The 18,911-nt window shown below is 46.3% G+C and overlaps 1 protein-coding gene across 9 annotated transcripts in view; it reads left to right on the top strand.

Annotated features, from left to right (window-relative positions):
- CLEC16A (C-type lectin domain containing 16A) overlaps nt 1-18,911 on the top strand; it is a 240,436-nt gene that overhangs the window by 160,819 nt on the left and 60,706 nt on the right. The window lies entirely within an intron of this gene.

Raw genomic sequence — 18,911 nt, 5'->3', positions numbered from 1 at the left:
ACTCTTTCTTCATGTTATATTTTAAGTTCCAGTCCAGGTCTTAATTATAAACTTCCAATTAGGGGCCTGAGTTACATTTCACTGAATAATCATAGGCAAAAACCTTTAGTTCTTGCAGTGATCTTCCTAGTGTCCCCAGTTCCTGGGCATCTATTTATAGTCCTAGGTATGGCTTTAATAAGCCACCCTTGCTGATGGGTCCCCACCCTCTGCAGCCTCACCCCCACCAGTCCTCACTGCCCTCTTCCTCATATCCCAGCCCCAGCAATGGACAGGAGTTTCCCAAACTCACCATGTTCCCTCCTGCCTCTGGCCCGTGGTACATGCCCCTTCCCTGCATGTCCTTGACTGTCGCACTCTGTGTGTCACCCTCTGCGTGTCTTGTTCATTCTGTTTTCTCCCTACTGGGCTGTGAGGTCCTGCAGAGCAGGGACTGAGCCTTTTATCTTCTCTCTCCAACACCTTGGATGTCCGAGGCGGGCATCCCTCCTCTCCACAGACGTCTAGTGAGCACATACCGTGTGCCTGGCCACGAGCAGTGAACAAAAATGACAAAAATCCTTGCCCTCATAGAACTAACGTTCTAGAAGGTACTCCATAAAAGTTTCTTGAGTGAATGGAGCTCCCTTTTTTATTTTGCCCTTTATGAATTTCATTAAGTAGTTCATGTACAAATTCACTTTTTTCTTTTCTTTCTTTCTTTTTTTTTTTTTTTTGAAACAGGGTATCCTTCTGTCGCCCAGGCTGGAGTGCAGTGATGCAATTATGGTCACTGTAGCTTTGACCTCCCTGGGCTCAAGTGATCCTCCCACTTCAGCCTCCCGAGTAGCTGGGACCACAGGTGCACACCACCACATCCAGATAATTTTTGCATTTTTTTTTTTTTTTTTTTGTAGGGACAGAGTCTTGCCATGTTTCCCAGGCTGGTCCCAAACTCTTGGGCTTGAGCAGTCTGCCCACCTCGGCCTCCCAAAGTGCTGGGATTATAGGTGTGAGCCACCGCACCTGGTTCATTTTTAAAAGAATTAAAAACTCAGAGGGAAAAATAGTTGAGATTCTCCATTTTTACTGTGGCTGAAACATAGTATAAATAAGGCCATCTGATTGGGGGTGTGGTATTGTATTACACACAGTTGTGCTGATAAGATTGTGTTTCACTTAACTCACATGCTTTGAAAATGTTGCTCGGCTGCCAAAAGTTTATTGGTAATCAGTTTGAACACAAAAGATTAAAAACATAAAGCAGGGAATTTGGTTTGTGAAGTATACAACTTTTGTTTAAGTCCAAAGGTACAGCTTGTCTCCACCAGAGGTCTCTTATATTTTACTGTTAATGTCTGAAGTATATTGAATTCCCACAAGCTAATTAAAAATCAGACTGCTATGCCGGTAAGCATTCACTCTGTGAACTAATTTCTGCCAAACGGCTATGAATGTGTCCCCTGGTATGAAATTTAGATGTTCTTTCCCATTAGAAAAGAGGCATGTGGTTTAGTCCCAGCCGCTTCATTTGAGTGACAAGGAAGCTGAGGTCCACCTGGAAAGGTCGGTTGCCCTGACTGAGGCCACACAGCCTAGTAAGTGGCCCCACTGGCATCAGACCCAGGCCCCTTCTCCATCTCAGCTCAGTGTTTTCCCCACCAAACCCTGCTGGTTCTTGCTGGGTGGAACTCAGAGGGCTGCTGTTATTCCTAAGTGCCAGGCACTATCCTAGCATTTTACAAACATCATTGAGTTTTCATAGTAACACTATAGGGACAGTAGTGTTAATATCACCTCTATTTGCTGATGAGCCACCTGAGGGCCAGAGGGGAGACGGCAGCAAGCCGAGGTCCCACACTGGTAAGGGGCAGAGCTCAGTCTAAAGCAGCAGGCAGCCTGGTCCTCACTGTGCCTTCACCACAAGGCTGAACTGTCCCTGGAGGCTGAAACTCAGGGACAGACACGGAGGGCCTGAGAGATGGGCAAGTGAATACTCCCCAGACCTTCTGGCGGAAATGAGGTGAACAGCCTCAAACCCCAGAGGTTTGGTGGAAAATGGGAGGCTAGTGCTGGGCCCACAAGGGTCAGATCCAAGAATATGCTGGGGAGGAGCCGGCAGTCTCCCCAGAGAGGCCCAATGGCGCCACTCTCCACCTCTGCTTGGCCCATTGCCGGGCTTCTTTCAAGATTCAATTTAAAACATTACCTCCTGACTGGGCACAGGGCTCACGCCTGTAATCCCGGCACTTTGGGAGGCTGAGGTGGGCAGATCACCTGAGATCAGGGGTTTGAGACCAGCCTGGCCAACATGGTGAAACCCTGTCTCTACTGAAAATACAAAAATTAGCCAGGCATGGTGGCGCGTGCCTGTTGTCCCAGCTACTTAGGAGGCTGAGACGGGGGAATGGCTTGAACCTGGGAGGTGGAGGTTGCAATAAGCCAAGATTGCACCATTGCACTCCAGCCTGGGCAACACGAGACTCCGTCTCAAAAAAATAAAAATAAATCACCTCCTGCAAGAAGCCTTCTCTGACCCTTGGGCTGTGTCATGGCATCTCTTCCAGCAGTCTACATCCTCCTGGTTTTCCCCTGCTGTGGCTCTTGTCACATGGCATATAATTGTCGCTTCTTTGGGCTCCCATGCTAGACAGGAACCCCTGAGGGACAAGTCTTACCCATCTCTGTGGTCCTCTTTGCCAAGCACAGAGCCCAGCACCCCCAGAAATGTTTGAATGAAAAGTCTGAGGCAGCGATGAATGGGTGTACCGGTTCCATCTATGAAGCCTTTTCTTCCCCACAACTGGCCTATGTCGGAGGAGAATCTGGGTTGGATGTTAGCAGGAGAGAATGCCTCCTTGCTTAGAAGAGCCTTGAATGCCAGGCTCAGATCTATTTGACCAGAAGAGCTCCCTGAGGTCTGGCCAGCATCTGTGGGTACCAGGATCCCCCACAGATATGTGTGTGGCACCCACAGATGCCTTCTCTAGCAGTGTTAGTAATATAGATCCCAGAGGTGAGTTTTGTTTTGGGGGGTTTTTTGAGACAAGGTCTCACTCTGTCGCCTGGGCTGGAGTACAGTGGTGCAATCTCAGCTTTCTGCAACCTCTGCCTCCAGGCTCAAGCAGTCCTCCCGCCTCAGCCTTCCAAGTACCTGGGACTACAGCCATGTGCCACCATGCCCAGCTAATTTTTTTTTTTTTTTTTTAAATAAAAATGTCTCCGTAGGAGTCATAGAGATGGGATCTCACTATATTGCCCAGGCTGTTTTCAAACTCTAAGCTCAAGCAATCCTCCCACCTCAGCCTCCCAAAGAGATGGGATTACAGGTGTGTGCCACCACACCCAGCATATCCCAGAGGTTTTAACATACTCTCCAGACTATGTTCTCTGTCTGGGGACCTCACCCACTAAGGAAGGAGAATACCCTGGGCCAGGATCTGCTCTCTGGAATACCCTTGTGTACTTTTCTGGTGAGGTGCCTTATAGAGGAAATCCAAGGGAAAGAGAAGATGTAGCCCCATCTTCAAGAACTTGTCTCCAGAGGGAGGAAGGAGAGGTGGGCCCACACCACAAAAATCACAAGAGAAAAATCACAAGCCCTCTTTGCACCCCAGCTTACTTGTTCCCAACAGTATTCCTACAAAGTAGGGGTGTCCTCATTTTTCAGATAAGGAAACAGCCTCTGAAGGGTCACCCAATGTAAGGTTGCTTCTGCCTTCTTCATCCCTGTAGCCCAGTACCCGACACACAGTAGCCCCAGGCACATATGGAGTAGAGAGACCCTGACCACATCCTGTGGAAGGTCCAGAGCAGAGCCATCACAGAGGGCTTCCGAAGACCAGGATACCCTTGTTCCTGGGCTGCCGGGCTGCTGAACAGCAGGGAAGAGGAGCTGCGTGAACCTAGATTCCGTGCGACTTTATCTGGCTGCATAATGAAGAGCTTAAGTATTCAGATCTTTTCTTGGAAATCTCAAGTATTCCATTCGGCTGCCTCACAGAGTTAGGTAACTTTATTTACTCATGCTAAACAGGGCCATTTTCAGAGAGGAAACTATGCAATGTACTATGCAAATGTGGCATTCCAAGAGCAGAGATAAGTGTGGTCACCGATGCATTATAAGATGAGATCGTGTCTCTGGCAGCTGGGTGTCACTTGATAAGGGGTATGCCAGACTGTACTTGGAACTGCTGCTCCCTTGGACTCGGTTTCTGGTAATTATGTTTTCACCAAGTTGTCAAGCTGTGAACTGCACGTATTGAAGAAGGGGAACAAGGAGTGAAGCTTTTGCAAGTTGCTCATCCTTAAGTAGACTTCAGCAGTCAGAGAGGCTGCCCCCATACATGTTCTGAACACATGGGAACAAGGAGGGTAAAATTCTCATCCTCCATTCTCCCAAGAAGAGTCTTAAAATTTGACACGAGGGAAAGATGAAGACAGACAACTGGTTTTCTTGGCCGCTTTGTGAAAACCAGTCATCTCATTTTACTAGACATGGCATGTGCCTTTCACACTGAGAGAAAGGAAGTAGCTGTGGAAAACCCCACCTTTGGAAGCAGACAGAGCTGAGCCCAAAGCTAGCACTTCCTCCAGCCTGTGGGTACTTGAGGTTGAGGCACCCAGCCTCCCCAAGCCTTCAGCTCCCTGCCTGAAAATGGCACTTTCAGTTAGTTATTTCTCCTGGGCCGTGTACCAGTCAAAAAGACAGCCAACCCTTCACACAGTCACTGCTCAGATAGTTGCTGAGTGAGCCAGTGACAGATTTATCCACCTCTATCTGTAAAGTGAGCATTGATACAGTGTCCTCAGTGGCCCTGAGTACTCTGGGAGACATGAAGATTCTGCAGAGTTAAGAAATTCTAGAAAGAGTCCTACAGAGGGCTCCATCCAAACTCTTTGCATTCAAATCCTTGCTATTCAACTTGGGAACGAAATGGATTTTCACAATGATAGGATCCTGTAGTCATCACACAAAAGTGATATAAAGGAGGCCAGAAAACTAATAATTTGAGTGCAGATTCTGCATACTGACCAGTCACCTTGTGTCAAACCTGTTGTAATTTGCCTGAACTTCACAACAACCCTAGGAAGTCCATTTTCCCCCCCAGCATTTTATTTTGAAACATTTCAAGCATACATCCAAGTTGAAAGAATTGTATAGTGAACACCCCTCATACTTGTCTACGTGTCTTACCACGTGTCTACTTTATCCACCAAACTTTTTTGTGGGGGAGAATTAGGGTCTCTGTCACCCAGGCTGGAGTGCAGTGTTTTGATCATAGCTCACTGCAGCCTCAAACTCCTGGGGCTGAGTGATCTTCCCACTTTGGCCTCCCAAGCAGCTAGGATTACAGGTGTGAGCCACCACACCCAGCCCAATCTTTTTTTTTTTTTTTTTTTAGATGGGGTATTGCTATGTTTCCCAGGCTAGAATAGCTCTGGCTATGTTAACCAAGCTGGAGTTTACAGGCTTAGTCTTGATGCTGTAGCCTCAAACCCCTGGCCTCAAGCAATCCTCCTGCCTCAGCCTCCTGAGTTGTGGGACTATAGTTGCACACCATCACACCTGGCTTCTTTTTTTTTTTTTTAGGATACTTTTCCGTATAGGTGAGGAAGTGAATCTTTTTAAAAATTTATTTCAAAGTAAATTGCAGGCCTCAGTACCCTTCTCCCCAAATACTCTAGCTTGCATATCATGAAGTAGAGCTATAAAATTATTTTATTACCCCCCCGCCTATAGATGAGACAACTGAAGCAAAGTCACATGCCCAGGGTCACCACAGCTACAAGGTGGCAGAGTTACCACTAAACTCCAGGCACTTGGCCCCAGGCCCGGCTTGGCACTGTTTCCCTGCACAGCTTCCCCTGCATTCAGACCTATGCTTCTGGGTGGGGAAGTGGAGCTGGAATGTGTTAGGAGAACACAAGAGTTTTCTTAACAGTGCTCTGCCGGTTACTCTTGGTGGTGTGGGCAGAGGGGTGTGGAGAGGCGGCTGAGGCCAGGACATCAGTGTGGCACCTATAGCGGGAGGCCCAGTGATCACAGTTTCCCCGGGTAACTGAATTTCAACAAATACCCCATTATCTACATACCTCATTGCTGGTTTCTTTTACAAATCCCAGAAATGCCACCAGTACATTTTCTTTTCCTCTTCATGTTAGAGGGTGTGGCTCATAGGCCTGGCAGTAGAAAGGTGCCAAGACCCACTCTCCATCCAGGAAATACACTTCACAACTGCCCCCTTTTCATGCTGAGAAGGAATGCTTTAGGGAGCCACAAAGAAGACAAAGTAATTGATTGCTACTTGCAGCAAGTAACCCATAAGCTGTTGCTGGGTTGATGGAGAAATGGTTACTTAATTTTCTTCAAAGGATTGATTTGGCTGTCAGGAGAAGCAGCCAACCTAATTGAGTGTGCTAGTTCACACCCTCGGTGGGAACAGTCTCAGCCCTTCTTTCGTCTTGAAAGTGTCCTCCTGGATTATGAAGTCCCCCAATGGAGTTAGTCGAGGCTCAGGAAGGTCCAGGTGTCCTACCACACTGTTGTGCCTCCTTCAGGTGATCTGTAGAATTTACCAGGGCCCAGTTCCTTGTCACTCCAGCTCTGCTGGGCTTACACTAGAATCAGCACTGGCTTCCTTTCAAAGCACTCAAGTTAGTTCCCAAGGAAACGTGATTTGTTTATGCCCCAGAATGGCTGCTGTTTTCAGTTTTCAGTGAATTCTGACAGGGTGATGACCTAGGAGAGATGCATTGCATTGTCCTCCTGGGCTGTTGATTGACCCCTCGGACCACTTAGGCTTCCTCTCCCCTCCACCCTGCAGTGAGCTGTGACTCACCAGGTACTCCTCAGCGGTGCGGTAGTGGTGGCCAAGGCCCCTCCTGCAGCTGCATTCTGTCATCAGGGAGGCATGCGAGGCTGATTTTCCCTCAAGTCACCGATGTAATTCTGTGCCACAAAGAACCATCTCCATCCCACAGAGGCTGATGCCCCAAGTGTCCAGCAGCTTGGAAGGGCAGCCATCCTTCCACTGGTCTGGAGCATCATGAGGGCAGGCTGCTGACCGGTCTTGCTAACTGATGGATTCTAACATCCGAAAAGAGCCCAAGAGGCAGACACCCAGCTTCAGTCTCCCCTGCATGCCAGAAAGAGAAACTCTCAAGGGTAGAAGAGAGACAGCATTTCCTAAGCCAAAGAAGGAAGTAGGTCTGCTGCTCGAAGGGGCCACCAAGTGCCCTGTGAAAGGAGGACCTTGCCAAGGCAGTCCAGGAGCATGGAGGTGGCTTCAGGTCCTTGGCCACCAGCGAGTTAAACCCTCAGGGCTTGCATGTTGAGAGCTCACATCATTTGACTGTCCCCTTGCCAGAACCATCCAGCATCTCCCACCCTCAGCAGCTAGCCCAGGTGCAGGGGGCACCAGGCTGTGAGGCAGATGAGTGATCTTCTCTCTGGCCTCACCCAGGGAACTGGAATGCCAGGTTTTGATCAGCTTGTTCAGGAGAGTGTGAAGTTCACATGGCCCTCTGGCTGCATCCCTCAGCCACATATGTCACTCATCAGTTTGTGTCATTGGGTAAGTCACTTGGCCTGCCGCAGTTTGTGTCCACCTCATAGGATCTGGGACCATGTCAAGCGGAAACTTGGGGCTTGGCATATAAAAGCACTTTATAAAGGTTGGTCTTGGTGCCAGCAGCCGTTGTCATTGATAAAACTACTGGGAGCAGGCCGGGCACAGTGGCTCACATCTGTAATCCCAGCACGTTGGGAGGCCAAGACAGGCGGATCACGAGGTCAGGAGATCGAGACCATCCTGGCTAACATGGTGAAACCCCATCTCTACTAAAAATACAAAAAAATTAGCCAGGCGTGCTGGCAGGCACCTGTAGTCCCAGCTACTGGGGAGGCTGAGGCAGGAGAATGGCGTGAACCTCGGAGGCGGAGCTTGCGGTGAGCTGAGATCGCGCCACTGCACTCCAGCCTGGGCGACAGAGTGAGACTGTCTCAAAAAAAAAAAACAAAACAAAACTGGGAGCAGAGGCCTTGATTCAAAACAGCCCTGACTTTTTTTTTTTTTTTTTTTTTAGATGCAGTCTCACTCTGTCACCTAGGCAGTGGTGCAGTGGTGCAGTGGTGCAATCATGACCCAGTGCAACCTGGAACTCCCAGACTCAAGCGATCCTCCCACCTCAGCCTGGGACCACAGGTGTGCACCACCACGCCAAACTAATTTTTTTATTATTTGTAAAGACGGGCTCTTGCTATGTTGCCCAGTCTGGTCTTGAGCTCCTGGGCTCAAGTAATCCTCCCGCCTTGGCCTCCCAAAGTAATGGGATTACAGGTATGAGCCACCTCACTCAGCCCTGATAATCTTTCAGTACATGGTTTTAGAGAACCAAAGCCTGGAATGGTGCTGCATCCCCAACTCCAGTGAAAGCCAGCAATGCTCAAAGTGTTTTTTGCCCTCCCTGCACCACCCACAGGCCACTGCGGTTCCCCCTCACTAATACCTGGTACCAGCGCAGACTCTGGAATAGAAACAAGTCAGGCTGGATGGGTGTATGGAGGGGCCAAGACCACAGCCCCTCCCTCACAGGTGCAGCTACGGGCCCTCCAGGTCTCCTATCAGCTGTGGACCCTGCTCTTGGAATTCCAGAGTGAGCCTGCCTTTCCCTCAAGGGATCAGTGTTCCCTGTTCCTCAGCCCCTCCTGACCTCTGATTAACCACACGTGCTTGAAAGATTTACTAATGTTTACTGAATTGCTAATTTAAACTCCAGCTGTGGCCTAAAACAGGCTATTGGATTTCAAAGCCTTGGAATTCTGCTGGCCTGGAGATCCCCCTGTAAGGAAAAAGACTTCCATTCTAAATGCATTTGGAGCCACCAATGCCAAGAATTAAATTATGGATTGGCATCCATATTTTATTGTGAAGGGATTATTTAAATACAGCAAAAGTCAGTCAGCCCCATTTATCGCTCAGTAATGAGCTACAGCCTGTCAGAGGGGGCTGTGGGGGAAGGCTTCAGCCCAGGAGCTAAAAGAACAGTTGATTGAGAAGTCCCTGGCCTCCAAGTGGGAGCACCAAAAGACATTAACTTCCTTCCATCCCATCCACAAATACTTCTTCAGCACCAGCCATTGCCCAGACCCCCTCCAGGGGGTACAGCAGCTAGTGATACCGGTCAGGACCCCTTGTTTTGGGAGCTTACAGTCTGGACAGGGATGCTTCAACACGGTCAAGAATGACAGGCACTGGGGTGGGGCTGCGGATTGGGGAAATGTAGAGAGGGATTGGGGGAGCAGCCAGGGATGAGGGGTCAGGGGAAGCTTCACTGCAGAGCCCGGGGGGTGCCTGTGTATCTTGCATATTCCATGACCTTACAGAAATTCTGAAAAACAACCGAAAACTCTGTGTCATTTTCTCCCTCTGAAGAGACTGATTTAGTCAAGAGTTTGCGTTCAGAAAACATGACTACCTTAGGCAGATGCGTTCCAACGAGAGAGTCATGGCTCCAGAAATGTCATGGCACTTCGAGCAATTTGACTTGTGCTGGGAGAACATTGCGACCACTTCTGACAATGACCACCATAGCTTGCATCTGTGGCACATGCTGGGTACAGCCCCATGCCCCTCCCAGATACCCTGGACAGTCCTGCAGGTGGTTAAGTGTTCTTATAAGGCAGAAACCTGAGACTCAGAAAAGGTAGGTGATCTGCCCAGGGTCACACAATTCAATAACTGACAGAGTTGGGCTTTAAACCCAGTCTCCACAGCGCTAAAGCCCAAGTGGCCGTGATACCCCTCTTCATGGTAACAGCATGCTTTTTCTTTCATGCTTTTTCCTTTTCTCCTCTTCCTTCCCAGCATCTTAAAGTTGTGTTGGGAAAAGGTTGTACTAGTTTCCCTTCATTCTGCTAAATACTTGCAGGATCTTCCAAGATCCCCAAAACAGCCAATCCTGAGTTGTTTCTCTAGACCAGTCTTCTGAGATGCAGCATGTAGCTTCTTGGTGGTACTGAAAGAATTTTAGAATTTTAGATGTGCCTGGATATAGCACTAAATTAAATTACCATCACAATTATCTATTGCTGAGTAACCAACCACTTAACTTCATGGCTTAAAACAACTATGGGAATTCATTTTGCTAGCAAATGTATAATTTGCCCAGGGCTCAATGGGAATAACTCTGCTCCACATTGTATCAGCTGAGCTGGCTGTGGGCCTGGACCTTGGTTTCTCCCTGTGGGTGTCTCCATGGCTACTTGGGCTTCCTCACAACATGGTGGATAGGTTCCAAGAGCATTTTTATGACCTTGCCTCAGAAATCACAAGGCATCACTTCCATTGGTACTCTTTTGGTCTAGACAATCACTGAGGCCCACTCAGGTTCAAGGAGAAGGGTAGACCCCACCACTTGATGGGAGGAGAGTCAAAGTCACACTATAAGAAGAACATGTAGGTGAGAAATATTGCCATGGCCATCTTTGGAAAGTATAGTCCGTAAGAAAATCCATTTCAGTGTCCCTCTAGTCTGTGCTGTTACACCAAGGAGAAGGTCTCAGATTCAGACTAGTTTGTCTTAGAACCTCTATAACTCAGATTTCCTCTTTTTATCAAAAGAGCAGGCATTAGGCTGTAATTTAATAAATGGTCTTTTCTCTTCTAATCAGTTTTCATGTTTACCTTAATGATTGTAAGTAATTCTGTTTTTCCATTCATGGTAATGATATGAAGTTTCCTTCTGAAATTTATTTTAATAGAATACAAATGTTTTAGAAAAATTAAGCATAAGCTCTCCCTTGCTGCTATAAATTTACTCTCGCATGTGCGTATGAATAAGAAGGTTCCTTTGAATGTTGTAGCAAAAGCTTCTAAACACTCTGAATGTCCACCAGTTGGAGAGCTGTTAAATGGTGTAGAGTTCTCCCTACCGTGGGAGAGAATGCAGCTATGAAAAATCACAAGGAGTCTCAGTGCCGATGTGCCATCAGAAAGTGTCAAAAGCGCAATGTAGGCAGTGTGGGTAGCATGTCACCATTTAAGAAAGGAAATGGAGAGGAGAACATAGCCCCATGAGTGCTTGAAAATGCACAGTGGACAGGTAACAAGAGCCCATGCAGTGGTTGCCTCTGCAGAGGGGGACAGGAGACACTTATTATCCACTGTAAAAAGGTTTTATACTTTTAAAAATGGGAACCTAGGAATGTGTTATCCAGTGAAAGTGGTTGATAAGTTTAATATTTTCAAATAAAATTGAATTGGTCAGGTGTGGTGGCTCACGCCTGTAATCCCAGCAGTTTGGGAGGCCAAGGCAGGCGGAGCACTTGATACCAGGAGTTTGAGACCAGGCTGGACAACATAGCAAGATCCTATCTCTACAAAAAAAAAAAAGATTACCCAGGCATGATGGCACACCTGTAGTCCTAGCTACTTAGAAGGCTGAGGCAGGAGGATCGCTTGGGTGCAGGAGTTTGAGGCTGCAGTAAGCTATGATTGCACCATTGCAGTTCAGCCTGGGTGACAGACCTATCTCAGTCAATACATACATACATACGTACACACACACACACACACACACGACATGCAGCAAATTTTCTCCCCTCCCCAAAGAAAAATAAAAGGTAGTGCCTGGGAGTAGGAGGGCTCTGTCACCTTTCCTTGGAACAAGGTTCCACTAGGAGGCATTCCATACCTTCAGGGTCCTGGGGACAATGGAGTCATCTGCCATCCTACCTTTTGCCTGTGGGGCCTGGTTCCTCCCCAGAATGGAGGCTTGGTCTGCACAGCCTTTCATGGTCCTTAGCCTTCCACCTGGGCCCTGAACTCCTCTTGGTGGGGGCCAAGCCTCATTCTCAGTATAGGTACTTAGTGCCTAGTACAGAGCCTGGCCCCAGTTGGCACCAGACTGTGCACCTGCACATGTGAGCTAAGCTGGACACCAGAGCTCTTGAACTCACAGGTCTGACTGTGAGAAGAACTCACACTTGGAAACATCCACAGCTATGTCCCAAGGGTGCTGTCAGAGAGCTCTTGGCTTCCCGCCATCACCTGGTTCTCAGTGATTGTCTATCATCTGCATGATCAGGCAGAGCCCGGCTGGCCAGCAGCTTGGCCTAGTGCTGCTCCCCACCCTGGCTGGGCGTCATAAAGACCTGAGTCCCTTTGTGTAAAGCTGTGGAAAGAGACTCACTTATTTCTTTATTCAATTTTAAGTGTGCAAATAACATACCTATTTTCCCTTTAGAAAATCAGAGCAGTGTGTAGAAACTAAAATTGGCCTGTAATTCCAGCACTTTTGGAGGCTGAGGTGGGAGGATCCCTTGAGCCAGGAGTTCGAGACCAGCCTGGGCAACATGGCACAACCCATCTCTACCAAAAATAAAAAATTAGCTGGGCATGGATGATGCGTGCCTGTAGTCCCAGTAACTTGGGAGCCTGAGGTGAGAGGATCACTCGAGCCTGGGAGGCTGAGGCTGCAGTAAGCCATGATCGCTCCCCTGTACTCCAGCCTGGGTGACTAGGATTTCTTTGAGATCCTGTCTCAAAGCAAAAAAAAAAACAGAAAGAAAAAGAAACTAAAATCACCTTGGAGCTTCTTTTTCTACTCATCAGTGTGTTCTTCAGACTTGGCTCTCTTGAACTCTCTGGTGGGCGAATTCATTCCGTGTCATTGCTCCTTGGTGTTACACAGAAGGAATAAACACATTTTAGTTAGGCTTTCTCTTCATGCTGGAAAATTGACTCTTCACAGTCTCTTAGCCCACGCGTGTGAGTGTTTTTCTTGGGAACATACCAATTGCTAGGTCATAGAATGTGAAACTTTCAGTTTTAATAAATAATGCTAATTTGTCCTTCAAAACGGCTATGCTAATTTATTCTCCCACTAGCAGCTTTTGAGAAATGCCAGTTTCTCTGCATCCTCATTACACCTGATGTTATCAGACATGTTTATTCTTGCCAATCCTATGGGCAGAAGATGGTATTTTGCTTTGATTTGTTTCCTGATTTCCCACGAGGATGGCTGTGTGTGTGTGTGTGTGTGTGTGTGTGTGTGTGTGTGTGTGTGTGTGTTGGCAATCCCCATTCCTGGCTGCCCCCTTCCCCTTATCTGTGAATGGCCTATGCAAATCCTTCACGTTTACTACTGTATCTTTGGCCTCTTAAATCATATGGATAATTGATCTCATCATTGTCTTCTGATAATTTTCTTAATAGAATCCTAAGCCCCACTCCTGTAGAATTGGAGATTCAATGGGCAGTGAGATCTGGGGATGGTGGATGGATGACCAGGAAGCCTCATGTAAGCTGTCACCTGCCCTGGCCTCTCCTTGCCATGGCCATTCCTGAGTGTCAGGCAGGGAGGCTGCCACATACCACGACAGAGCCGCCTGCCACCAAGTCCTTCCCATGGTACTTTAGCACTCAACATACTCCTGCTGGCTCCCACATGCATGCATGAAGCCTGCAGGCAGACCCAAGACCCCATGGCAGTCCTAAGATGACTAGCCTGTGTCCCCCAGGCCTCCACAGCCAGGGTGTGGAGCAGCCGAGGACTGGGGCAGGGTACAGGAGTTCCCTAAAATGATACCTGAGGGGCCCACAAAGGAGTCACCCAAAACCCGCAATTCCTTGATCTCCCTTGCGGATGGCATTTGCTTGTAATCTGTAGAAGCCGCTTCATTTCTCCTTAACTGCCCCACAGCCTCTGAAAAGTGAGAGCTCCCTCCCTGGGATCCTTCCTGTCTCACTGGTGCGGCTGCATTTTAGTTTTCTTATGAAATCTCTCACTGTGTTCTCACAGGGCTTTGATGTCTCAATTACATTTCTGAAAGCTGTTCCGTTCTGGGGTTTTATCCTTCCTTTTTTGTTCTTTGTGGTGGAGGTGGCAGTTCTTTCTTCCGCTGAAGCCCCTCAGGCAGCCAGGCTCTATGAGGGAGTCGCACTGCCTGGGCCAAACCCCATTGACACTAACACGTATGACTGTGTCCGTTTTCCCAGATCAAACTCTTAGATGAACTTCTTTTGTGAATGTGAAAATAGAAGGTAGTCAAGTTGTCCTGTGTAGAGTGAGGAAAGAGAAAGGAGAGGAGGGGGAAGGAGGACAGAAAGAGAAAGAATGGAAAGAACATGTTTATTGTTTTTGTTCTATTTTTAAAGAGTATTTTTTAAAAGACTCCCATTGAGAAAATGCTTTAAGTTTTGTTTGTTTGTTTTGTGACAAGAGCTCATCACTCTGTCACCCAGACTGGAGTGCAGTGGTGTGATCACGGCTCTCTATAGCCTCAACCTCCCTGGGCTCAAGTGATCCTCCTGCCTCAGTCTCCTGAGTAGCTGGGACTGTAGGCACATGCCACTACAGTCAGCTGATTTTTCTACTTTTAGTAGAGATGAGGTTTTGCCATGTTGCACAGGCTGGTGTGGAACTCTTGGGCTCAAGCGATCCGCCCATCTCAGTCTTCAAAAGTGCTGGGATTATAGGCATGAGCCACCGCGCCCGGCCTGTTTTAAGTGTTGAGTAAAGAAAACAAACCCTACCTACCACAAAGAAAATGTTTATCAGAATGAATATGATGACTTTCTTTTTTAATAATGTAGAAGACTAGTCATCTAGAGAATCATCCAGTATGGAACTAAAAATTCATCATAAGATATACATACCATTGTGCATTTTATGTTAATGTAATACATTTCATAATATATTAAAACATATATATTTTATTTTAATTTTTTTTAAAGACAGGGTCTCACTATGTTGCCCAGGATGAACTCAGGCGCAAGTAGTCTTCCCACCTTGGCCTCCCACAGTGCTGAGATTACAGGCATGAGCCACCGTGCCCAGCCCTAAAATACATTTTTAAAAAAATATTTTCAAATACCTGGCTGGACTGTAGGGAAAGGAAAGAAGATTCTTGCTGTAGATAATAAGAAAGTACAACTGGGCCAGATGTGGTAGCTCATGCCTATAATCCCAGCTACCCTCTTCTAATCAGAGACTTCTGTTAGTGTTTTGGCACATTTTCTCTGTACTAGTATTTCTTTGTAGGGATACTTTTTTTTAAAACATACCAAACTCATGGTAATAACATTTTTATCATGTTTCATTTAAAATTATAATGTTTTCCACAGTCTTTGCAATTATTTGTAAAACATGATTTTTAACTTGGGCTTATTATATGTGTTTCAAAAGTATGTCTTGAATACTTTTCTCATTTTGGGAGGCCAAGGCAGGCGGATCACTTGAGGCCAGGAGTTCGAGACCAGCCTGGCCAACATGGTGAAACCCTGTCTCTACTAAAAATTTTAAAAAAAAACCCAGGCATGGTGGTGTGTGCCTATAATCCTAGCTATTAGGGAGGGTGAGGCAGGAGAATCACTTGAACCGGCGAGGCAGAGGTTGTAGTGAGCTGAGATCATGCCACTGTACTCTAGCCTGTGCAACAGAGCAAGACTATCTAAAAAAGAAAAGAAAACGGTACAAATTCAATAAAGCCTATCTGGTGCTGGGATTTGCTGTGGGGGTACCTGGCTGACTTCGGGGGTCATGTGCTAGAGAGAATAGAGGGAAACATGAGGCCTGTAAAGACCGAGAGGACCAACTGAGCGACATCCACACGAAACCAGAATCTCAGACAGGTTATACTGTTGGAGGATTGAACCGAGACGTATGTTGCTGGGGGTTACCTGAGAAAGGAAAGAGAAATTTACCTATGCTTTTAGATCAGGATGAAAACTAAAAAAGCAGAGGGGGGAAATCCTTGGAGAATGCATGAGCCCAAGTTTGTTATCATGTGTTTTGGCCAAAATCGATACCACCCATGTTACCCTTCTCCTCCCCCAATAAAGTTGAGCCAAATATCTGGTTAAAATGCTCCCAACAGAACCTATGGGGGTGATGGAAGTATTCCACAACTGGGATGTAGTAATACATAGCTGTAAATGTACTAAAACTCAGCACTATCCAAAATAGCAAACTCATGGAGTCAACCCAGGTGCCCATCAATGGTGGACTGGATGAAGAAAATGTAGTACATATACACTATGGAATACTACACAGCCATAAAAAAGAGCAAACTCATGTCCTTTGAAGCAACATGGATGCAGCTGGCAGCCTAAGTGAATTAATGTGGGAACAGAAAACCAAATGCCACATGTTCTCACTTATAAGTGGGAGCTAAACATTGGATACTCATGGACATAAAGATGGCAGTGATAGACAAAGGCAAGGGGGTGACAAGGGTTGAAAAACTGTTGGGTACTGTGCTCAAAAAAAGAAAAAAGTTACTAAAACTCAAAACTGTATACTTAAAATAGGTAAACTGTATACTTAAAATAGGTGAACTTTATGGCATGTAAATTATACTTTAATAAAACTATGAAGAAACAACAAAACATCTTACCTACCCTCTTCTAATCAGAGACTTCTGTTAGTGTTTTGGCACATTTTCTCTGTACTAGTATTTCTTTGTAGGAATACTTTTTTTTAAAACATACCAAACTCATGGTAATAACATTTTTATCATGTTTCATTTAAAATTATAATGTTTTCCACAGTCATTGCAATTATTTGTAAAATATGATTTTTAATTTGGGCTTATTATATGTGTTTCAAAAGTATGTCTTGAATACTTTTCTCATTTTAAAATAATTTTAAACAGTAGAGTGGGACTAGAATAAAAATGAAAGTTCTCCCCTTAATACTTCTCCCACACACACACACTCCTACCCCCAATTCTCACTTCGCTCCTCATGGGTAACCACTGTCCACAGTTTGGTTAAGCAATTTTTAAATGGGTATATAATTTTGCATCTAGTGGGAAAAAATTGTACTCAAATAGTTTTCCTGTTTGGGGACATTTAGGTTGTTTCCGGACTGAGCTCTCTCGTTTAAAACGTAAGTGGCAGAGGATTGCATACACCAGTAGACCGTAGATCTGATGGTCCTATGTTACTCTGGTGATTTCCAAGTCAAGGGTAGGCGTTAAATTAGACATTGAATTTGGGGATAACTTTCTTTTTCTTTTCTTTTCTTTTTTTTTAGACAGGGTCTCACTTTTGTCACCTAGGCTACAGTGCAGTGGTACACTCATGGCTCACTGCAGCCTCTACCTCCTGGGCTCAAGCAATCCTCCCGCATCAGCCTCCTAAGTAGCTGGGAGGCTAATTTTTTTTCTGCTTTTTGTAGAGACAGGGTCTCACTATGTTGCCCAGGCTGGTCTTGAACTCCTGGGCTCAAGCAATCCTCCCACCTCGGCCTCCCAAACTATTGGGATTACAGGCAGAAGCCACCTCACCCAGCTAGGGACAACTTTCAAGTAAGAGAAGGAACCTAGCATATGCAGAGGACTCTTATGCACAAGACCCCATGCTTTTCCCGCCTTTTCTCATTTAACGCACCAAACAATTCAAGATAAGGGACTTAATTCTCATTTTACGAATGGGAAAACTGGTTCTGAAGGGCCAAGTGCCGTACACATCCAATGCCCATCCACGTACAACATCCAGTGCAGGGCTTGGCTTTAAATTGTCACACCCTGAGTTGAGGACTTGGTGATTCTGTCATGGCTCAGGGGACTCTTGCTTTACTGTCTTTACTTAATTAGGTGAACTCAGTTTAACCATCACAACTGTAAACTGCCATTAGTCTTTAAAGAAGCACTGAAATGTTACTGAGGTTCTTGGTTTAAGTAAGTTCCATTTGTCTATTTTTGGCTTCGTTGCCTGTGCTTTCGAGGTCTTAGTCATACATTCTTTGCATAGACCAATGTCCAGAGAGTTTTCCCCAGATTTTATAGTTCTGGGTCTTACATTTAAGTCTTTAATCCATCTTGAGTTGGTTTTTGTATACAGTGAGAAAGAGGGGTCCAGTTTCATTCTTCTGCATATGACTATCCAGTTTTCCCAGCACCATTTATTGAAGATGGTGTTCTTTCCCCAGTGTATGTTCTTATCAGTTTCATTGAAGATCACTTGATTGTAAATATGTGGCTTTATTTCTGGGCTCTCTATTCTGTTCTGTTGGTGCATGTGTTTTTCTTTTTGTTATTTTTTGAGACAAGGTCTTATTCTGTCACGCAGGCTGAAATGCTGTGGTGCGATCTTGGCTCACTGCAACTTCTCCTCTTAGGTTCAAGCGATTCTCTACCTCAGCCTCCCGAGTAGCTGGGACTACAGGCACACACCACCACACTCAGCTAATTTTTTTTATTTTTTGGTACAGACAGTGTTTCACCATGTTGGCCAAGTTGGCCTTGTAAGTCCTGACGTCAAGTGATCTGCCCACCTCGGCCTCCCAGAGTGCTGGAATTACAGGCATGAGCCACAGCACCCAGCCTATATGTCTATTTTTATACCAGTACCATGCTGTGTTGGTTATTACAGCCTTGTAATTTGAAGTCAGGTAGTGTGATGCTTCCAGCTTTGCTCTTTTTTTGTTTTGAGACCGGGTGTCTGTCACCCAGGCTGGAGTGCAGTGGCATGATCATGGCTTATTGCAGCCTTGAACCCCCCTGGGCTCCAGCCATCCTCCCACCTGAGCCTCCTGAGTGGCTGAGACTACAGGTTTGGGCCACCACACTCAACTAATTTTTTGCATTTTTTGTACAGATGGGGTTTTGCCATGTTGCCCAGGCTAGTCTCCAACTCCTGAGCTCAAGCGATCCTCCCTTCTCGGACTCCCAAAGTGCTGGAATTACAGGTGTGAGCCACCACACCTGGCCTAGCTTTGCTGTTTTAGCTCAAGTTTGCTTTGGCTATTTGGGCTCTTTTTTGGTGCCATATGAATTTTAGGATTTTTTTTCTAATACTGTGAAAAATGATGTTGGTATTTTGATAGGAATTTCATTGAATGTGTAGATTGCCTTGGGTAGCCTGGTCACTTTAACGATTTCGTTTCCTCTGATCCATGAGCATTGGATGTTTCTCCATTTG

Source organism: Hylobates moloch, unplaced genomic scaffold (assembly GCF_009828535.3).
Source record: "Hylobates moloch isolate HMO894 unplaced genomic scaffold, HMol_V3 SCAFFOLD_23, whole genome shotgun sequence".
Taxonomy (NCBI): domain Eukaryota; kingdom Metazoa; phylum Chordata; class Mammalia; order Primates; family Hylobatidae; genus Hylobates; species Hylobates moloch.
This window is presented reverse-complemented; position numbering and strand designations above follow the sequence as displayed.